The sequence below is a fragment of the Peromyscus leucopus genome, chromosome 6, assembly GCF_004664715.2.
Source record: "Peromyscus leucopus breed LL Stock chromosome 6, UCI_PerLeu_2.1, whole genome shotgun sequence".
NCBI lineage: Eukaryota > Metazoa > Chordata > Mammalia > Rodentia > Cricetidae > Peromyscus > Peromyscus leucopus.
The window spans coordinates 23,341,557-23,366,267 of record NC_051068.1 but is presented as its reverse complement, the minus strand read 5'-3'; positions in this window follow the sequence as shown (position 1 = coordinate 23,366,267).

The following is a 24,711-nucleotide window of genomic DNA, read 5'->3' as shown; positions in this document are numbered from 1 at the left end:
AGGCCGCAGGAATATCATAAGAACTCAGCTGGTTATGGCAAAGTCACTACCTGGAGGAATCAGGGAATTCCTCCAGAGGAAGTCAAATCCCAAGGAGTTTTTGGTGTTACTTGGCTTGTTATATATCAGCTGTATTCTGTTATGAAAATCATGTGTGCCTTCATAGATTTCCCAATTGACTTTTCCCTAAGAAGGGCTAACAATGTGGACTAATCACTCTGTAGACATACACATTCCAGGCATTTGGAGAACAGCCTCAGGAAAGGCTTTCTCTGGAATCAGATATCTTCCCTAGCCACTTTCAAGGACTAAAGGAGACATCACCACCCAAGTGGTCACCCAATTTCCAAGGATTAACAGTGATAACAACCCACAGGCGAGTCTCCTGACTTAAGGTAAATTCCACAAGGGGACACCGCCTAGGTCAGGTAGACATTAAGTAATAGCTTTACACAATTTAGCTCAGACCCCTCCTCTCTTACAGCCTTACTAACTTTATAGACCTCTAACTACTTACCTAACCACTTCTAGGAATATTTAGATAACCTTCTGTGCTAACAACTATGCTCAGCCAGAACTCCCAGTTCAATCCTCCCTGTAATTATCACTATTGGTAGCATCCGGCCAGGTCCATCACCGGATGGAGAAAAGTACCTTATCAGAGATACCTCTGTACTCTCTAAGAACAGACTTAAGCATCCAAGCTACCTGTTTGAGAAGGCCTGGTGGATGTGCTAATTAAGCTTAACTTCCTCCTTTCCCAAACCTTACCTCCAGTTCCAGATCTCCCTTTAACTATCACCAGAGGCATCTAGCTGTACACAGGTTGCCTAGAGACTGAGCACACTTTCCCCGACCCTGCAGAAAAACGGCAGACAGCTTGGACAGATAGGAGCCACAGGAAAAAAGAAGACAGTTTTATTTTCTCCCATTGATCTAGCAACTTAGAGATCTTTAACATCTTTTACCAAACACATTTAAGATTATAGTTGTGCACATAAGATCCCTCTTCTTAGATATTACCCATATTTAGCCTTTAGTTAATTCATTAGTCACTTCCCCTTTGGGTCTCAAATGGTAATTAACAACTAGTGCCCCTCTTTGTAATTCTTATCAACCCTCCATTTGATCCTGATAGCAGACAATCACTGCCTGAGGAAGTTCAGGCTGAGTGTCCTGGGTGGAGGGGAGGATTGTGATTTTTGGGGAGATATATAACTGTAAAGCAGAGGACAGAGAGAAGGGAAGAGAATGGAAGTACTAGATGGGTAAGAACTTGAGAGGAACAAACTGAGATGGGGAAGAAGTAGATTGAAGGGCTACAGGAGAGTACTAGAGGAAAGATGGAAGATGAGGAAGAGCCAGATGAGAGAGAAGGAGATGGGAGAGGAAATGTTATGGGAAGGAACAAGATGGATGAGAACCTAGAAGGGGCAGAACTAGATGAAGGAATTAAGATAGAACCTAGAGGGGGATCGCAGACAAGTGCAGAGAGAAATCAGGCTAAAGATGACCTAAATATGAGAGCAGAATATAAGCTTATAACTGTCACAGAATAATAAAGTGTATGGACTAAGGAGTTTTGTGTACATAGATTCATTTCTTTTCATCCAAGATTAATTATCAGCTGGTTGTAGATTCTTCCCAGACCCTGGGAGGGGACTATCGAGGGGCTGGACCCCCATAGTCCCCGATAATTCATCACTTCTTTTAATGAATAAAATTAACAGAACATCATCTTTTTTTCACTCGGGTAAATCAGTAATGTTTTATTAAAAATATGTAAACTCCATTTTACATTGACCTCATTGCTGAATGTTTTGATGAAATTTTATCCTTATGTTTTATATACTGTTACTTAACAAAAGGAACCTGCATTGGCAAGAAGCATACAGAGTTTACATGACTAATTAGGTTTGAACTAACTCGAATGATCTGTTGAAATAAAGTAATGAGTCAAGCAGAGGTTTGTAGACTGAGTTGTGCAGGTGACAGGAGCAAGGGAATGGGCTACCTCAGGATGAAGATTTTAAAGCAAAATGTTAGGAATGCTAGGGAAATTTCAACCTCCACTGTTCAAAATATTCAAAAAGTATTTTTTTATTCTCTAGAAAGAACAAAGCATTGTCCCTCAAGATAACATGGAAGAGAAAACTGGCTGGCCCAATAGGCTGTTGGGATGGACTCCCAAGTGAAATTGTGAAATCCTGTTCTCTGGCTACTTCATCTGTCTGGTATGTTAGGATAAAGATGGGAGCAGGGTACAGGGGAATGAAGACGACCTCTCAAACTCCATCTGATCCTAAAACTGTCTCATTTATGCAATGGAATGTTCACTGTTGTGTAATAGAGAAACAAAAACATTTCTTATCAAGGCAACATTTTACAAATAAGAATCACAATTCTTGGAAATTTTATTAAAACTGATGAATGAAAGATCTGTGATGCATTAAAAAAAGAAAAAACTCCCCTTTCAATTTGTCTTGCAGAACTTTCTTTCCACAATATCATACAGTCAAGTCAAACTTTTTTGTGGGACACCAACACATTCATGGCTCCCTGAGCAAGGGCAGATTTCTTAGAGAAGCTTTGTAGCTTTTGGCTCACACATCCATAACTCCTCATCCTTCACCATACTCATTCTGACCTTTTAGGAATCTTCCTTGTATTTAGCATTCTTATTTTGGTGTCATAGCTCTACTATACTATAATGATATCCTCTTTTTTCTCTACTAATCAAAAATTTCCCCACCTTTCATAGTTCAAATTTACATCCATATAGATATATAATTTTATATTGTATCCTTATTTTAATATCTATACTGTGTTTCAAATTACAGGACTTATACATTATGTTTTTAAATATTCCAAGGCTGATTCCTTTGTACTGTGAATTGCTTGAGAACAGGAGGTGTTAAATATATCTTTCGAGACAGCACTGGTTATCATATTTTATTTAATAAATCTAACAGAAATTTTCAGAATGAAGTAAGAGAAGTGAAAATTAAACTGTGTAAATTTAAAAATAAATACAACTTAAGGAAATAAGAGAAAAACTGCCATTAACCAACACAGCTAGTGTCCCTTCAAGAAGACTCTGAGGTTAGTGAAAATTTGTTTGACTTTTGAGGTATACTAGAGGGACACAGATGACAGAATACAGTAGACAAGCCCTATACTGTGACTGCTAATAACACACAGAAGCAGAAGTTCCAAAGTAGTAGTAATTAGTAGGATTTTTTCCTTTTTTCTAATAGATATTTCACAATCTATACTCATAAATGTATACATATCTTCTTAGGGAGAACCTTCAAAATTCATAAGCCACTGACTCTGCAACCCCCCCCACACACACACACACATACACGCACACTCTTACATTCAGAGAGAAAAATAAGAACATGGGAAAAGGACAAGACAAATGGAATGTCAGGCATCTGTCCTAAAATTTTTCCTTTAACAAAAATGACACCTGACCTTAGTAGCAGGAAATCACGGAGATAAGATATTACACTATAAAACAGCTCAGGTGGTGACATGGGTTGTTTGAGTGAGTTCCATACAATGTGCTGATCAGCCACTGTTGTTCCTCCTGCCCTGCTGACTTTACCTGTAGATACTTGTCAATTATCTCAGTATATTGGGCTGACCCACACCTGTCCATCTCTTGAATAACCCAGTTAACTGTCCCAAGGAAAGAAACACTCCTACTTCTCTTCGTATTCAAAAACAGTGTTCTACAACTCTGAACTTTAATGGTTGTGCTTGTCTGTAGTGGTCTCTATATGTTGCAAACAGAAGTTTCCTTGGTGAGGGGTGAAGACTACACTTATCAGTAGGATAAGGAAAATATTTATAGGTTGTTGGTAGGGTTTATGCTGCTTTAATAAAGTATAAGTTGTACATTTTCCCCCAATAATCATGATTTCACAAGCACTGGGTAGTTAGTTAAATTTCTAAAACCAGGCACAATTTCCTTCTTGTAAGTAGGTGTTAAGTCCAATTAGAGTGCTGTTCATGACTATTAAGGTATGTGAGCCATTACTGCAACCTTAGGATGATTATGCCATGCTTGTTGTTGATATGGTTCACAGGTGTCATCGCTGAGTAACACTGTTGGTGCCACCCTCCTTTGGAAGCTTACATGGAGCCTTCTGGTGAAAAACTCATCTACATGTCCTTAGGTAGAAGGTATTCAGGTCAGTTCCATCTTTGGGGTCTGTGGAGGACCCTGTTTTTGAAATGTGTGGTGTCTTCAGTGGATACATCTATACAAAATTCCTGCACCTAAGGCTCAGGAAACATTGCAGAACGGGGGACAGAAAGATTGTAAGAGCCAGAAGATCAGAGAGGAGTTTCTATTTTCTTGCAATGTCAGAAGCTACACCTATAAGCTCTTACCAGTGTGATTGCCCACAGGTGAACTGAGCAGGAAAGACATCAACAAATATGCTAGACTGGATATGGAAAAGCCAAAGAGGCTTCAGTCCTACACAAAGATCTACAGGCAACTTAGTAAGGCTGAGAGCAGGAAAGGAAGGCCATTCCAAGGAAAAGTACACCAATTGGTTGTCCAGTTCCAAACAATCTGAAAACATAACTTCAGATAACATTATATGGACTCAACTGGTAGTACCTGGAAATATATAAGTATATAAAAATACATATATGCATGCAATAACAATTGATGAAGAAAATAGGCCATGAGTTTGAAGCAGAGTGGGAACGGTATATAGGGAGGCTTAAAGAGAGGAAAGGGAAGGAGGAAATGCTGTGATTAAATTACAATCTCAAAAAAATTCAATGTTCTAAATATACAACAACCACTATGTCAACGAAAACTTACAAACAAAGTCTTTGGACCAGTATGGACATACATCTTCTAAACAAAATTGAAGTACGTTACTGAATATTTTCAAAGTGCTTTGTTACTACAGGAATTTTTCTATTATTTTAATAGTTTCCATCACATTTTTCTGAATTTTTAAAATTCTGAATAACAGATTTTTTTGATGTTTGTCATACTTACAATTTGACAAAGAAAAATTATAATGTTTTCTGAAACTTCTTTATTTAATTGATAGATGTTACAGGGTTTATACCTTTAATTTTCCTTAATAGTAATATTTTTAATAGAATTCTAAAGCTTGCTTTTCAGAGGAACAATGGAGTTGTGTTAAGACCTGTATAGCTCCTATAGTCACATCTGATATTTTTATATATTTAGTACATGCATTTTTGAAGATATTTCCAAGTATTGTTATAATAATGTTGCAAGATGAAAGATTCTTAATCCCAGTGTCATATAAAGGCAACCATTGATTATTTTGTTTCTCACTCTTTGGGTCCCCTGATTGTGGCTGATCTAGGGTCAATGCCTGTGGCTCATCTAGGGTCAAACTCTGTTCCAGGCTACATATTAAGTGGGCATAAACCCAACTCAGGGTTCAGTTAAGGTCTGCCACACATGTTCAGTATTAGTCTAAAACCAGCATTTATTCAAGAAATCTTATTGCAATGACATAAAGCACATAAATATAACAAATGAAAATGTTTGATGCTTCTAAAGATTTCTTTTAACACTCTATAACTTCTCCTTTTAATTCATTATGGTCAAACCTCACATTAATGACATAGACAAATACATACTGCAGTCCCTCTGCAGGAAGCTACTAGAAATTCAGATGTCAAAAAGCAAGGCTATTTAATTCTACAGTAATGAAAAAGAGAGGCTTGAAAATAATGCAGCATAGTTCCTCAACCAAGCCTTACAATTTTTCATTGCTACGCAAAATTGTAATAAGGCAAACCATTTCTGTAGAGCAAGTGAAAGAAAGTTACTCACCTTCCTGGAGCCAAGTCCTCCCTCTTCCAATTCCGCTTCAGATGAAATCCTAGTGCCTCAGTTTCTTCAGTTAAACAGAAATGCGGTACCTAGTCAAGATATGTATAATACAGACCTTACCTCAAATTAAGTGCTGTATAATATGTGTTAATTCCTTTAGCTATTTTTTCTCATGCAATAGCCAGCTTTATCCAGTGCCTTAGACAATCCATACTCTGAGGGTTAAAACAGTCACACAAGTAGAGTTTTCATGAGTTCAAGCTGTATACACTCACAAGGACAAGCCACACATGGCAAAAACATATTTATCCATAGAAGCATATAAACAAATAACAATAGCCATTAGCTATTATGAGTATTAAAAATAAGTTTCATGTTATGGATTCCTACTACTAAATAAAGATTTCAACTTGATAGAAATTGGAAGCCACACCTGGCTTATCAGCAGGTCCCTCCACCTATTCAAGACCTCATCATTCTCCTCAAATGTTTTAAGAGGAATGTCAGCCATGCAGTGGTGCCAAGAGTACCACACTGGAGTTTAGAGTGCTTCTTTCTGTGTAAACTCCTGACCTTCTTCCTAGGTTTTCCCTCAAACTCAGAGTCCAAGACTTAAAAATGCTACAGTCTCCATCAGTGGCCACATCAAGAATTTCAAAGACAGGAGAAGGAAAGGGAGAAAAGCATCATCTAGTGTGGAACAGGCAGAGTATTGGACTTTATGCATTCAAGAGGCCAGCACTGCTAATAGGCTTGTGGTTCAGCTTGGTGTGATCAGCAGCTTGTACCTAAGGGCAATGGCAGGCTGGAAGAGATGCACACAATGGTGACTTGGTAATGTCTCAATAGGAGACTGGAGCAAGTACCTATTAACTTAAAAAGCAAGGCTATTTTCAGTATGTATAGTTAATCTTAATTGTCAGCTTGATAGGATTTAGAATCGCCATGGAAACACACTTGTGGGCATGTCTGAGATTTTCTAGATAAGGTTAATTGAGGTGGAAAGGCCCACCTTACAGGCTGGTAACACCAAATCTAGGGGAAATGTCTTAGACTGAAAGGCATTGGCCTTTATTACTGTGTGTCCTGGTGTGATGTGACCTGCCTGCTCCTACCACCATGACTTTTCCATCACTAGAGACTGCATCTTTTGAACTGTAAGGTAAAATAAACACTCTCTCCCTTAAGCCTCTTTGATTAGCAATTTGTTTACTGGAGGACAAAAATTAAGTAACATAGTGCACTTCCATAAATTTTTTTTCTCTTCTGTAATAAATGATTAAAAGAGAATTCTGTAAGACAAAGCAATTATTTTTTGTTTTTTATCTGCTTAACTAATTGGCCTAATTCAGGCAATGCACGATATTTTAAAAATTGGTTTTCTCTTCTTAAAACAAAACAAAAAAGCATATGTGCTAGATGAAAGTTGACTGAGGCCTCTGTAAGTACCTGTTTGGGTTTGGACTTGCATCTGGAAGCATTGAGCTACATTTGCTCACCCCCAGGGCGGGGAGGGTGTCAGGTAAAGGCTGCAGAATATGAGCTATGTTGATTCATAATAGACATGTCATTTCTACCCTTCTAGTCTCTGCCGTCAGAACAACAAATTCTGCTCATCATAACATCCTCTTAACTGTACATATGCTCCACCTTAACCTTGTATTCCCTCCAGGTAATTCTCCATGCCTATTTGTTCTGGTCTGACATCCCCTTTGTGCTCTGGGATTTCGGTTAACCTTTTATGCTTTTATAACAGATGCTTCATACACTGCAGTCAGGAATTTGGTTAATTGCTTCTCTGATGGAGAGACCATCTTCGGTTGCAAGGGATTTAAAGAGATTCAGGAAATCAACAACAGGTAAATTAGGAAAGGATCAGAGACTTCCCCACCAGAGGAAAAAAAATGTAAATGTTAAGAGTTTGATGTGAACCTCCAGCTCAGGCGTATTTCTAAAACAGGATTTGTCACTGTAAATGTAAAGTAGCGCTGAGTTGATATTAGTGACTTTGTCTGTTTTATATGCAGAAACCCTGGAGCAGCAGAAGTGACTGCCGAGCCTTGATGTAAGAATATTGACAAAACAGAAGGTTTCACAGTGAGGACAGCCTCTCACCAGGCTCCACACAGCGACTCTGTAATTACAGCTTCAGTCCCTGCTTGTCAGAACTCTGGTCTGCAGGCCTGTTGAACCTGAGCTCCCTTCCACCCCCTCCCAGCAATTTAAAAAACAAGACAGAAGAGAAAGGGGGGCTAATTAGCTACTCGAGGTAGGAATAAATTACCTGAAACAAACAATGTTTGTGGGATGAGGATGGAAGGAAACAGCCATCACAGAGGAAGTGCTCAGGTCCTACAAAGATTCAGGAATGGCAAACCACCATTGTGTCACAGCTTTTATTAAATCTCATTTAAGTTGTACATACCACTCTACTTCTGTTTCTTAGAAAATAAGAGATCGCTAAGACACTGGATAACATTAAGTCGTGTCCTTTAGTGAATGGTGAGTTGTTTCAAACCAGAAGCTGTGTTGATTGCCATAATAGAGTCACGGCTACTGTAACCTACAAGTCTGAGAGAAGTAGTCCTGGGTGTATATGAGCAATATACATTGTATGAATGTATGTAACTTTTTTTTTCATTTTTCTTTATTAAGAAATTTTCTACTCACTCCACATACTATCCACAAATCCCCCCTCCTCCCTCCTCCCACCTCCCCAGCCCTCTTTCCCAAGCCACCCTACATCCCCACATCCCCCAAATCAAGGTCTCCCATGGGGAGTCAGCAGAGCCCAGCACACTGAGCCTAGGCAGGTCCAAGCCCCTTCCCACTGCACCAAGGCTGTGCAAGCACCACAGAAACTGGGTTCCAGAAGCCTGCCCATAGACCAGGGACAGATCCTGATCCCCCTGCCTGGGCTAAGAATAAAAATATCATTAAAAAGGAAACATCAAAGACTCTTGGGTCCCATGTCCCAACTTATAATAAAAAATCTGCCAGCTATCTTAGCTCTAGCTAATCACATCCACAGATTAACTAAACAGCTTTGGAGATGGCCAAATAATCTTTTTAAAATGTCATTCTAATCTCATTATTCTTCTGCTTCAATTGTTTACTGTATCTCTAAGTGGATGGTTCTAGAAATGAGGCACATACACACCTGAGAAACATGAGAGATGGGAAATTTTAAGATGGATGGATGAAAAGACAAGGATGAGCTGAGGTAACAAACACTCGGGGTTGACAAAAACCAGGAGAGGAACCAGTGAGGAGCAGAATACTTCATCTTCAAAGCTAGAAACTGAAAAAGAGTGAGAAGTTATATCTGCCTCCGATAGGACTTCGTATAAGATAGGATCGTGGATTTGGGCACCTGGAGATGGTTGTCACATCATCAGGAGGAGTGGGGGAAAGGATTTACTGTAGATACCAAAAGAATAACATGAGGCACTAGAAACGGCTGCAGAAACACCACAAAGTTTGCTAAAGAAAAGGAAAAGTCAGTGATAAACTGGGTCAAGGGAAGGTATTATGCATCCTTTCTAAATTCTATATTTCTCAGCCATTTTGTGTTGTTCACTTTCAACACACAGTGTCCTGTGAGTATCTGAAACATAGTACGTGTGCAAATTCATTGCGTGACTAAATAATTGAATCTATAGAATGTAGTACAACTCAGCCACACCATGACCAGACAGATCCAGTGTCCAGGGATACCTATGATCAGCTACCACATGGAAGACATCTCTTTTCACAGCCTCCACCACCTTAGCAATTGGTACTCTCACCCTGGCTGAGTGTCAGGTTGCTCTGTGGGACCAGAATGCCTTGCTCCTCTCCTCAGATAGCTAACCATTCATTACTTTCTGCTTCACCTCCTTTCACCTCTCAGGGAAACCTTTCCAGATGCCTGTTCAGGTTTGGAACCCTCTTTCCTTCACACTGCTATAATTGTTATTTTTACTTGGCTGTCTTTCTCACTAGCCGATAAGCTCTGTGATGGCAGAGACTATGCCCTATTTGATTTTTCATCCCACTGTCTGGCAAAATGTCTGGTATAAATCAGACATCAATACACATTTGATGAATAAATAATAAATGACATTCCTCCTGGGAGCACAGTGTGTTTGTCAGGCTGTTGCAAGCATCCAGTCTTCCCTGTGTTTCTCTTTCATTTCTCATTACACTGTCATTCATGACTGGAGATTCATATTCTGGTTTATTAGTTTCTTGTGGATTTGCAAGCACGATCCCATTTTATGTAGCTATTTAAGAGAACACATTCTTCTTTGAGGTTACATCAGTGTCAGAGGTAGAACGCTAATCCCAGGAGACAGACACCTAGCCACCTTCAATACACCAATGTGACTAATACAAACAGTAAAATGGTAATAATTTGAGACGTCATCTCTCAAATGTTGGGTGAAATTATCTCCCTATTGTCTTATGACTGACTTTAGCACTTAGAATTAAATTTTGAATTACTTTTTATTACATTTCGTATTGTCATGTAATCTTGCCTATAACAATCATATAAAACCAAACAAGAATACAGCAGACACTGTCACAACACAGGATGACTCTTATTTGACCATCTTGTGGTTAATATTGAGATTATATTTGTCCAAATGAAATAATAATAATAACAAAAATCATTTACTAGTAAGTCCTAATCCATGTTTTTATTGTTATAAACATGATCTCTAACTGCTTTCAAAATTTATTCTTTTTCTATTTTTCAAATTCGTTATTCTCTCATATGTTATATCTAAACCTCAGTTTCCCCTCCCTCTTCTCCTTCCAGTCCCTCCTCCCTCCCCCCCAAATAAGAAAAAGTCAGGCCTCCCAGGGATATCAACTGAATACAGCATATCAAGTTGCAATAAGACTAGGCACATATCCTCTTATTAAGGCTGGATGAGGCAACCCAGTAATAGGAAAAGAGTCCCAAATGTCAGTAAAAGAGTCAGAGACTGCCCCTGCCCCCTCTGTTAGGAGTCCCACAAGAAGATCAAGCTACAAAACCATAACATATATGCAGAGGACCTAAATCAGACCCACGCAGGCTCTCTGATTGTCAGTTCACTTGCCGTAAGCCTCTATGAGCTCTGGTTAGTTGATACTATGTGTTTTCTTGTGGCATCCTTGATCCCTCTGATTTCTACAATGCTTTCTTCTCCTCTTCCAAAGCATTCCCCAAGGTCCACCTACTGTTATAGCTGTGTGTCTCTGTATTCACTGCCATTGGTTGCTGGATGAAGCCTCTCTGATGACAATTATGCTAGGCTCTGGTCTACGAGTGTAGCAGATTATCATTAGGAATCATTTTGATGACTTTTTTTTTTTTTTTTTTTTTTGCTAGTTGTGCTTGGTACTATACCTTCCAGACAGTGTCAGTGGTGGGCTTCCTTTCATGACCTGGGTCTCAAGCTGGACCTTTTATCCATGGCTTTAAGAAGTTGTCCTTGGAGTTGGCAAGTGGTTCAGGGGATAAAGGTGCCTGACACTAAGTCTGTCAATCTGAATTTGATCCACAGGACCCACATGATAGAAGGAGAAAACCAACCTCTGAAAATTGTACTCTAACTTTCACATGCACACTGCTGCATGTGCACATGTGTACATGCACACACACACACACACACACATAATAAATAAATAAATAGATAGATAAACAGATAGATAAATAAATAGAAGTTTTTAAAGAAGTTATTCTGCTTTTAATCACTAATTTTTAGAATGCACATTCCTCTGGTCTTTTATCCTCATTAATATTCATCATGAAATATATTCCTTTAAATGCCAATTACTCTTCCAGTTCATTCATTATTTATAAATTCCATTTTAAATGTGTAATTCATAGTTACTGGTATTGCCCACTGCTTCTGGAATTAAAGTGACATAAGAGCAATGGCAACAGTGTGGATAACTAGCGGGCCAGTTTTCTCAGTCTTATAAAAATCAGCTGGTTAGATGGAGTTCATATTAGCTCCCTGTCAGGGAGGAGAAGCTATTAGAGACACCCTGTGGATTCAAATTCCATTTTATTTATTTTATTTACATTTTAACAATGTTGTGGAGGTAAAGTGCTTAAGAAATACTGTGTCATTTGCAATATGAGTTGCTGCATCTTAAGAAGGAAATGTTCCTAACCATGACAAATTCCTTCTTGAAAAAAATGTCTTTTTAAAAATATTTATAAATGACTGTTAAATCTTACAGCCATGATTTAGAAAGGTGAGGATATTCTAGGGTAAACAATGCATATTTTTCCTTAAAGTAATCAATAGCTATAAAGCAACAGAAAGATGCATTTAAATTATAAGACTTTTATAAAGCTCTAATTAGCCTAATAATGAACAATACTTATTATAACATAGACAAAGATGGTTCACTCCAGGGATGGCTCAGGTAATGTGTTTAGACAAGTGTGTTCCAGATTACACATTATAGCATTATAGTTTGTTGAACACATGTTAAAATACATTATATATTATGGTATGTTAAAGGATGGGTCAGCATTTCAGATAGAGTCAAGCAGGTGAGATACTTTCTCAATTTGACCATAGCACAAGAAATTCCATGGGATATGTTAATTTAATAATACTAATAGTAGGACTAAATGTTCTCTGTGGGGTGGAGTTGGATAATTTGAATAATGCAAATCCCTGTACTTTAATCTGAACTTTCAGTTTCTCAATCTTAAAATGCTTAGTCTGTATTAAAAAATAGCACTATGAATAGTTAGTGAAAATCAGGGTTTTCTACTCAGGATAGGAAGTGAAAAGCAAAAACATAAAATTTTTTCTTCTACACTGATTGTCCCAGTTATCCAAACACATATCTACCAGGATTGGAATAGGTGAAGCCAAAATAATGTAATTATTATCATGTAAAGTGTGGTCTCCAGATAGAGGTGTAAATGTGGGGAGCTGTGGATCCTTTAAGAGGTCATGTCTAGCTGGTGGAAATATATCATGAAGGGTGGTCTTTGGGTTATACCAAGTCTATGTGTTCTTTCTTTCTTCCTGTTCCCCACCTATCTCTTTCTCTCTGTCTCTGTCTCTGTCTCTGTCTCTCTTTTTCTCTCTGTCTCTTGTTCTTTCTAGTGTATGTATGTGTGTCTGTGTGTATCTGTGTATCTGTATGTGTGTGTCTATGTGTGTATCTCTGTCTGTGTGTGTGTCTGTATGTGTATGCCTCCTATCTGCTATAAAAGGTGTCCTCTCTCACATCCTCCCACCATAACAATGTTCAGCCCATATAGCTGGATTGAAAACTCATCAAGTTGTAAACCAAAGTAAATATTACCTTCAATGAGTTGTCTTTGTCAGATATTTTTGTCATAGTAATGCAAAATTTCCACCTAAGCAATTTATTTCACTTTAGGGAAATCTAGTACTCACATTCATCCTGAAATAGGCCAAGCCCACCTCACATAGCACTTGTGCCCTGGTGGTTATTTCTTCTTGAAAGAAGTTCTCAACTCTCTCATAGTTTTTTGTGAATTCAAAGAATTCTAAGCTAAAATATTGTATCCTTGGCAAATTGCCAGACTTGTATAACTTTTCTTGGAGAGACATAAAAATATCTACTTATTCCAAAGAGTAGTGAACCAATGACAGACCATACCAATGATGCCATCAAAAAGCAAAAAAAAAAAAGCAATTTGGTGAATGAATGAGTTATTGGGGCTGCTTATAGGCTTACAAGAGTATGGGTAAGGAGTTACTTTTAGAGCAGAATGACTCAAGGATATCTATGCCATTGAAATTCATACCCTTTGCATGGGCAATGACTTACAAAAGCTCTATCCATGGAGCTCTCTGCATGACTTTCAGGAAGCATGACATGCTAGAAATCTCTCTTCTCTAGCAGTCCTTACTTCATATATAACCTTATGGAGATCAATTGTGAATCTTATCAGTTTCAGGAACTTCCTGTTAGACTTGTGTGTTGTTTACTTCCTGAGTCTTAAGGAGCTTCCCATCATGATGAAATGTCCTAATCTAGAGGGAGTTGTACCACAACACAGACCACCATACCTAATGAAATAAACCCTATAACGTGCTGTTCCTTCATTATATATTTTCCTCACTTTTTGTTCTCAATTACATCACTTCATAAAATTGCAAGTTATAAGTTATGTATTAGTTACTTCCCTAGTGTGAAAAACTTAATGGAAAACTCGTTTATTTATCCTTCTCCCACTGTATTCCCATACCCTAGACTAGTACTTGATGACTAAAAGGCACTATAAAATGTTTCCTGAACAAGAGACTGAATAGCTAGTGAATTAAAAGGGTGGTAAATGTTACAAAGCATATTACAGTCAAATTTATTAACTCAGTAAAAGACAGAAGGCATAAAGGATGCATTAATGATGATGTGGAATTTTGTTTGCTAGAGCAGACAAGGAGACTCTTAGTCTGGTCCACATCTACTTCTCCAATTTGTATCTCATTGTAACTGTCTTTATTCCTTAAAAATCAGTCAGAGAACAGTAAAAATAGGTCTTGAAAGTGTGAACTTGTTGCTTTGCATGTCACTCTGTGAGTGTTGAGAAGTATTTGTCATTGTTCACCATATAGTTAGTATGACATAATTTAAAAAAAAAAAAAAATGGTCTCAGAGTTCTTGAAACAGAACCTCTAGATCTAAGGGACATATTTCTAATGTGGTAATTTTAACTTGGAAAGACCTAGAATAGGGTTTATTCTCCAGAAAGAATGAGTCAAGGCTTCAACTTTGAGACTTTAGTCCCAGCTCCCAGCCCTTGGAAGGGAAAAGGAGCTGCAGAATGAGTTACTAAGCAATCACTACTTGTGATGACAGCTCTATAAAAATCCCTGACAGATGAAGTTGGAGAAGTTGGTAGTCATGTAAATGCCAAATGACTGATGCTCCACAAACCCATGGAGATAGAAGTTCATCTGCTTATGGCCCTTGCAGAAGTAGTGGCTCCTCATTGGACTCTTCATATGTATACTACTCTGGTGAGTATTTAAGTATTGCCTCAAGCCTAGCAGTAATTCTCACAAATTAATCTAATGAATGATTGTTGGGAACTCTGATTTATAGCCAGTAAGTCAAAAACACAGGTAACAATGTGGATTTGCATCTGGCATTTGAAATGGGAGGCCAGTCTTGTGATGCTAAACATGTATTAGGGGGGGGGGTGTTGTTGTTTGCTAATTCCAAGCAGAGGGTATTGCAATTAAAATGTGAAATAGGGCACTGAACTGATATTAAAGAATTAGTTGGTGTGGGGGAAATCCCCATAAATATGGAGGTATTGAGTACTATGAATGAAATACAGAAGTATTACTCTATTTTTCCTATATGGTTCCTTATGAGCTATGTCTCAAATACTATACATATCCTTCTCACAGTGACAACCACCTTGACATATCAGTAAACATGGTCAACTTTTAAATCTAAGTTCCAGGATCATCTCCTACCCAAAGACATTCCTATCTGTTACATGCATTCCCATCCACAAAGATATGCATGCTTTCATTGTTGGCCTGCTGTGCTCCATTCAAACCAGCATGATGCCACTGTCATATCTCATCAGAGACTCAGTTATTTGTCTTTCTTTAGTAGCCATGTGGGAATTTCTCGACATCAAAGATGCATTCTAGATGTTATATTAGGGAAACTTAGAGGAGATCACAAACTTTTAAGCTAAAGGACAGACATAAATTGTTTGAGAATATAAAGAAGAGTTGCAGTAGAAATAATGGGTTTTCAGTTCAGCTCAGTAAATGTGTTCATTTATCTGGGAATGAAAGATACAATAATGGCTAATTCTAGGACTCTGTTCTCAAGAAGTACAAAGTCAACAAAAAATGATCATATTTGAAAACAAAAACCCCATCATTGTGTATTTCTAGAATCTATATGAGATTTACATTTCATTAAATTATATTAAAATATAGAATTATATTTTAGTAATACAAAGTTCCACCATAGAATCAAACCTCATCAGAAACACACTTACCAGATATATCCTGAACTCACCTTAGGCCTTTATAAGACTTTCAGGAATCCACTCTACATTTAGATTGTGCCATCTACGTAACAATAATACATGATTCTATGATAAACTGAATATAATGTAAAGAATTTAAAACTCTATGACCTGAGAAAGCAAACAAAAAAGGTAAAAAAAAAAAAAAATTTAAATGCTAAGTTCAGTAATAGTCTACACAGTATACTCTGACCTTTAGAAGAAATGCACAAGTGTTCTGAATAGTTTAGCAATGTTCTTGTCTTTGCCTCCCTGCCACCCCTGCTATAATGCATATTCAGGTTAAATCAGATCATCAATACTGAAGTCCTTGAACGTAATTGATAGAATAGCATTGAAGTAATGCTCATCAAGTACAGAATTTCTGGTCCAGTAGAGGACAATGAAAGGATAATAAGAGTGCTCCCATGTCATAGAGGGGAGAAAGCCAAAATTAGGTCATTAAAAGGAGAAATGGAGAATAAAATTTAAAACCAGTCCTTAAGAAATGTGGCACAAAGGTGAGGAGAAACTACACGCACGCGCGCGCGCGCGCGCGCGCGCACACACACACACACACACACACACAATATTAGTATGAAAACAACATGACTGTGTGTTTTGCATATGTATAGTGAATGTATGTGTGAAAGGTGTGTCTCCATATGCGTGCATGCATGTGAATGTCAGAGTTTAGGATCAAATGTCATTGATTCCTTTTCACCTTATTTTTTGAGGTAAGGTCTCTCAGTAAACCTGGAGTTTACCAATTCAGCTAAGCCAGCCGATGGCTGACTAGCAATCTCCAGAGAGCTACCTATAGTTCGATGATTCAGCTAAAATCTCCAGAGAGCCAGCTGTCACTCCGTAAGTTCTGGGGTTACAGAAGAATGTAGCTATACATGACAGAGAGCAACTGGTCACCCTCCTCCCCCAAAGTGCTGGAGTCAAAGATGCATTTGGCCACACATAGCTTTTATGTTGGTGCTTAGGATATGAACTCAGGTCTTCATGCTTATATGATGAGCACAATGTCCATCAAGCCAGCTTCCCTGTAGCCAGAACACAGCTTTTGTAGATTTTACTTCAAAACAGATGAATCAAAACCCTCATACGGAGTCATCACTTAGAAATTCCACCATGGCCAAATGCTGTCTTGAGCTTAGATGAAACATGAGCTTGCTTGACCACCTCACTTGGATTTTAAAAGAAAAAAAGAAAGAAAGAAAAGAATAAGAAATGAATTGAAATAAAGAGAGTAGGTTGTATAATTGTAATGTTTAGGCATCCCATCCTCTGAAAGACTACCACTTAATAGACAAATAGAAGAAACATCCTGTTAGTTAATGTTATGTATTTTCCTCTATGTTAAATCTATATGTTCCTTTGCCTGTCCTTATTTAATTCATTTAAACCTTATCTGCAACATGAGAGCCAATGTACTTCTCTCTTCCAAACTGAGATTCTCTGCCTCCAATATTTTAGAGAAATTCTGGGGATATAGCACAATAGCCGACTTCCTGCTTGTGTTTATCAGGAGAAGAAAGGAAAGGTGCAGGAGTGACCCTCACCTTCAGACAGTACCACCTGCATCTGCTCTACTGATACCTCCCTATTCCATACCATGCTGTCCTTCAGCTCACACTGCTGCTACATAGGAGCAAATGGGAAGGTTTTCCAAGTGCTTTTGCAGCCTTTTGAGAACTCCCATGTTTCCACTGCGAATGCTAAAGATCCTCTGAGAATATCTTTATGTGTGACATCGATCTGATTATTCTTCTATTTTGAAAATGTATTAAACTCGCAAGAAGAAAAATAAATATTGATGTAAACCTACAGATGTTAGTAGCCTTCCCCTCACTAATCCTTTAGATAAAGATCATGGATAAAATCACTAATGACATCTTCTACCAACAAAATTATACTTTGTATAATAATCTGGATAAAGCAGGGTTTGAGTTTATTTTTTCACAAAATTCAATTTTGTGATCTCTCAACTGTTGAAATAAATCAGCATGGTGTTAACTTATCCTTCTTTCGATATCAACAGTGGATGTTTTCAGAACTGGAGAAGTTATACACCAGCGTTTCACGGGCTTGCTGCTGAGAAAAACTAGAAAACAAAATTTCACAATAAAAGTCCTGTCTTGGTTTTTTTCTCTGTTGCTGTGATAAAACAACCCCACAAAAGTGGCTGAGGGGAGGAAGGGTTTGTGCTGGGTCATAGTTCAAGGCAGGAAAGTGGAAGAGACTGAAGCTTGGTGGTCACATGGTGCCACAGTCAGGGAACAGAGCAATGAATGTCATCTCACACTCAGCTTGTTATCCTCACTTTGTACAGCCCAGGATGCCCTGCCCATGAAATGGTCCTACCCACAGAGAGGTGGGTCTTCTGACATCAGTGAACATAAACAGGATAACACCCACTGACATGCACAGGGGCTCTTCTCCTAGTGGATTGTGGGTCTGTCAAGTTAACTGCATTAACCATCACAAGACCTGTCTCCTAGGGGATTGTGGGTCTGTCAAGTTAACTGCACTAACCATCACAAGACCTGTCTCCTAGGGGATTGTGGGCCTGTCAAGTTAACTGTACCAACCATCACAAGACCTGTCTCCTAGGGGATTGTGGGTCTCTCAAGTTAACTGCACCAACCATCACAAGACCTGTCTCCTAGGGGATTGTGGGTCTCTCAAGTTGACTGCACTAACCATAACACAATCTGTCTTCTAGGGGATTATGAGTCTGTCTAGTTAACTGCACTAACCATCACAAGTCCTGTCTCCTAGGGCATTGTGGGTCTGTCTAATTAACTGCACTAATCATAATGTGTCCTATGTCTAAGCACTCATTTTTGCAACTTTGGTACTTCTCTCTTCTCACTAAGTTGTAAAAAGAATAGTCTTTAATTCCTTTACTTTTAATGTTTACTTTTAAATTGTGTGTTTCACTTGACTTTTACCATATAGTTTAGTGCCCTGATTTATGGATGTAAATGCATAGTCATAAAGATTAAGGAATTTAGGCCATTGATTTGGAAATAGGCAGCAAATCGAAACAGAACTTAAGTGGAGAGCAATGTTCAGTGATATCATTCGCCTTCCTTTGTCAGACAGGAAAAATTATAGAAAAAGACCTTATCAATTCAGTTGAAAAAATTACAATGTTGATTCTACATTCTTCTCCTTAAGTCTGTTTCAAACAAATATTGTCTAAACTAAAGAATATTATCCCCTCCTGATCATGAACAGCCAGAAGTGACCTCCCACTAGAGGAAAGTTAAAGATATATAGCAGCCCAATACCACAACTATGTTAAGAAAGTATTAACCATCAAATAAAATTTCCCAAATGGTGAAGAATGGAAACAACATCCACAACACAAGCCATGTCGTGGGCTCAGGTCTGTATTTTTCAAACTGGCTAGGTTCACAATAAAGCATACACTTCATCAACAGAAAGAATTATCCATCCCTTTAGGACTCACTTCCAGCACAAAAGTAAATACTGGCCTTAGACTCTTCACAGAGCTTTCTGCAACTCTTGCTCAAGGCTCTGGTAATGACTTCTTGTCAAAAGGAATGGAGGAAGTGTTTCTTCAGTAGCTCTGCATTGATTTCCAAGATGTGGTCACACACGTGACCAAGTTGGCCCATGTACAGGAGGAGCCCTCCAACTTGCTGGGGCAAGTCAGAGCCTAAATGACAGGAGCACACAGCACTTTTCTCCTTCAGATTTTTTTTCTAGGATCACAACAGCAAGAATATAATTGATTTTGTTATCATAGATTTGATGTTATATTCAAATTATACAGAAAAGTGGTATCACATATTTTAGGAGATGTATATGTACTTACCATATGAGAATTCAGAATTCATGTCTTCTATTTTCTTGACTAAACTCATTGTGTACAGAATACATTTATGCTATGTGTGAACCCAGATAAATCAATTCTATTTCCTGTACTTTCCATTTAATTTGATAAAAATGGATTTTTGCAAACCTGGAGCCAGATTCTGGTCACTCTACTTTTTTGTGCTATGGATTGAAAAACATCATTTCCAATCTTGAGAATAAAGCAACCTCATCTGCAAACTGAGGATAATCATATCCATTTCATAGATTTATTATAGGACACATTCTATATAAACCACCACAGAATCATATATATTATATATGTACCCAGTTAATAACAAAACACAGGCTTTTATGGCAAGCAATTTTATTATTAATAAATATTTCATGCATATTTTAGTAGTTGTGATTTGTCAAGAACCTTATCTACCATGAACCATTTTTATTTTTGTATGTGAGTTTAGTCCATTTCTTTTGGTTTCCTAATTTGCAATTTTGGATAGATCTTTTCCACTTAAATTGTTTATTCACTTACTAGTTCTTATTTTCTTGGTGTTATGGATTTCTGAAAAGGGGTCCTCTTTGTATAGCCCACACTAATCTCAATTGCATAATCTTCAGCTTCCTGAATGTTGCAATGAACACACCACCCCACCTGGTTTAACTTTTTTTGAAGAAAAAAGTCATTGAAATAATAAATAAAAATTATTTTACAGTATAGACTTACCCTTTACTATTGAAATGAGTCCAGGAAGCTCAAGCCTATTATTGTATTTGTAATAAGTTAAATAATTCATAATTATGATGTACACACAAACATTAAATGTCATCAAGAGACACTGAAACAGAAGCAGTCTATCTCCTGCTTCTAACCATATTTTCTCCTATGAAGCATTTGGCTCCCATAAAGGTAATGATTATTGCTCATTTGGATAGCTAAAATATGCTCCTCAGCTAGGTGAACATCACTTCTGAGGGAGTCTTTAGAGTGACTGGTGGTTCTCCGGGGTCTTCTCAGACAGCTTGTCACCCATCCAGGCAAAACTGACAATGAAGTGTAGCACTCTTGCTCCAAGTACATCTCAGCCTTCCTGTTTCCTGTGATGTAGGATCCAAAGGAGCTATAGGACAAGCTCCATGTTGCTGTTCCAAATTTTAGACCTATACTTTAATTTCCAATCAGCTAGTCTCTGCAGGAAGATTTTTCTGGGACCTAATATTAAATTTAAAAATCATTCTTTCATTTGCAATCACCACATTTTATATGCTCAATAACTGCTAGTAGATACTGGACAGCATAGACAATTTATATTTTTGCAGGTAGTTCTATGAATCAGCACTTGCCTTGAACTTGAGGAAACACAGAAACAAACAATACTTTGAGACAAGAGTTATATGTTAAAAGAGGATAGCATAAATGGTAGCCAACAGAGATTTAAATGTTCCGCCGAGGAAAAATGACAGTTGTGTTCCAATATGGATTTTGGGACTCACAGGGAAATTTGTGGTTGTGGTATTTGTGTGTTGCAATATGTTAGGGGTAAAACTGTTTCATACCTTTGCTGTATATGTATATATACCATGGCTCAAAACTTCCCTTACAGAACTTATTCTGTTTAAAAGTGATCATCCTTATTTTAAATAGCCTATTTAAAATTTCAAAATGTTTCACTGAAATGACCATCTCCTAGGTTCATAAGATTTTAGACCCAGTGCTTAATATTAATACCCTGTCCTTTCATGTCCTTTCTTATTATTGTTATCAGAGAATAAGCCCCTAGCGAACAGCACAGTTGAAACATGCCAAGCAACTGTCCCTCCCCAAATTCTGATGATAAAAGGCATTCTAGAGGAAAGGCTGTATTAAATGTTCAGATGATGGTCTGCTCGCCAAAGAGAGCCAGCTGTTTATACTTGGCGACATACTGCAACAGAATTATCTCATTTGCAAATCTTGGGATGTGAAGATGCAGATAAATGTTAGCACTATAAACCAGCAAATATGGAATGAGCTTCACTCTTAGTATTTGGAGGAAGACTTTGTATTGTGTATTTGTGCATATGGAGCTTTAAAAACATATTCATAAACATGTCATCTGAGCAATATGGTACATAAGACATTTTTAATATAGCCAGAGCTGTATTAAGATATTTCCTTGCATAATGTTAAACAAACAAAATATTTTAACATTTCACTTGCATAAGATGTAAATGAGAAAAATACTTAGCAGTGAAAACAAAGGTATGTCTAATTATTTCCACACACAAAAAAGTGACTTTTCTACCAGCCACATATCTCAGATAAACTTGATATTATACTCAGAGGAGAAAAGACTCCAATCCATAGACATAGACACACTACTTGTTGGTAAATTTACTCAGTCAACCTTTTCACATCTCAACCTTCACAAAGTCCAGCACACAGGAGGAAAAATACTGATAAACTATTTTTTCATGAGTCTAGATGCAAATCAGTCAAGAACTCAAAATGATTTGTTGTTAATAAATTTCAAGTATACAATATTGTCTTACAGCCCAAGCAACTGTGAATGTTTGAATAAGATCTTCTTTCACAGCATGCATGCATGCATGTGCACATGTGCACACATGTATGCACACATACACACAGTATATATATGTATATGCATATGTAAGTCTGTGTATGTATTCATATATGTGTGTGTATGTTCATAAAACTTTACCTTGGACAGGAAGAAATTTATCCATCATACTAATTGGTAAGCAAATGAAATCTGTTCTTTTCCTTTTATTTACAGAAAACTCAGTTTAGCCTTGCCAATCAATTCATTCTTTTCACTACAGCCAGAATGATTCTAAAACGTCAATTCTTAAGTAAAAAGAATTCTTAATTAAAACTCTACAGTGAATTTCATTGTCCCTGGCTAAAGCATGCAGCTCTTTAACCTTTAACATGACCTACATCATGCTTCTCCATTGATCTTGCCTGCCTCTGTACCTGTCACAATACACTCACAAGTTCTTAGAGTCCCTAATACACAGGGGCACTTAATAAATATTGAATGGGTCAATATGTAAACATTACAACTTTTTTCATATACAAGAATCATCTGGAGGAAAGTGACACATATATATGAATATATATACATATATACACATATGCATATCTATGTAGCTGTACATATTTATATTTACACATGAACTCCATAATATCAGACATGTCTGTTTTCCCATTCCTAATGACATGATCAGGTACATTATATATTTTCATTGGATTAACGTACAAAAATATTTCAAAGGAATAACTGCTTCTTCACCATTCAACCAGCTCATCAGTTAAATGGGGAGAAAGCATCTGTGATGACCATTTTGTTTTCCATCACTATATTCCTTCCCATCTTGCACCCTAAGCTCCTGACTCCAGGTACTACTCAAGGGATTCACTTATTCATTGACAAGCTTCTTTTTCTTTCTTCCCCCATGGAAAAACCCTTATGGGATTCTACCCCCATCCCAGATATCAGAATAAAGTCTAAATGCTTGGCATGGGAGTCTCCAACACTAACTCCCTCATTTACCCACACTCTGGCAGGTACAAACAAGCTGGCCATTCCTCAGTCTGTAAGTGCACTGTGCTGCCTTCTCCTCTCCCCACTGTGTGTTAAACTGGTTCCTCTGGATGGGGCACTCTTTCCCCTTGTTGATGCCTTTCATTAGATTAACCTTTGTTCATCTGAAACAGTCTCATGGAGCCCAGACTGGCCTCAAACTGATTATGTAAATGGCCAAGGCTGCAATGAACTGAAGTTCCTGCCCCACCTCCAGGGTACTAGGATTCCAGGTGCCTAGCACCACAGCCCAGCTTCCAGATGAGTCAACTCTGACATTTCTTTTAAGATTCTGCTTTGGGGTGGATCCCACTAGACCTGCTCTGTTCTGCTAGTTCAGGCTATCTATATCATACAATACCTAGTCTTCCATTGTTGAATTGCTGATATAACTGTAGGTCTCTGATTCAATAAGACATTTGATGTTGGAGGAGATAATTCCACACACCCACTAGCTTTGAAAAAAGACTCTGTCAAATGAAGAAATGGAGATGGATAAATTTTACATCAGATGTTGATCTCAAACAATTATTTTTAGAAAAGAACTATATATTTTTTTTTCCATATCAGGGACATGAAAGAGATTTACAGGTTACTACAAAGATAAGGCCTGATAGCTTCTTGCCTGGCCCATGTGCTAACAAGTTTAAAGCAATTAAGCCCAGGTGCAAACAAACTAATACAGTCCATGGAAGGATTGTGTTAACTCCAGCAAATCACCTAACAAGAACAAGATTTTATTATTCCTAAATCACACTCAACTCTGACAAATTTCACCTAGGTTCTACATGACTTTTCCTTAACCTGCAAAAGAACTAAAAATCAAAAAACAAAAACAAACAAACAACAACAACAAAAACTCTGTCATTACAAGTGATCAAAAAGCAGAGAAACCCAGAAAAATATTGCATAAAGTTGTGCGATATTAATTTATTGATGAGTCTCAGTTCTTCAGATACTATCATCTTTGAGATAAGCACTTAGATTTCATCAAAAATCTTATTATATTGACATAAAATCTTCTCTATGACTGTAGCATTATATTGTTGCAAAACTCAGAATGGGTCATATTTGACATATTGGAATCAAGTACCACAAGTCAAGGCCAAGTTCTATCTCCTCTCAAGATTATTTGAACAACCTGAGAACAGCAGTGTTGAGAAGAGCTGCACACATTGTCTGCTACTGCAACAAGGGAATGGGAAATCTTCTCTAACCTGAGAACTAATTTGTTACCTTTGCTCTAGGAAGAGGCATAAGGCCCCAACATGAAGTCTTCAAAAACCACTTTAACACAACTTCAGATTATACTCAGAGAGGAATATAACCTTGAGTGATAGAGGCAGGGCATGGCCATTACCCACAAAAACTTACTACAAGCTTGAAGTTAGGTCATGACAGACAGGAAGGGA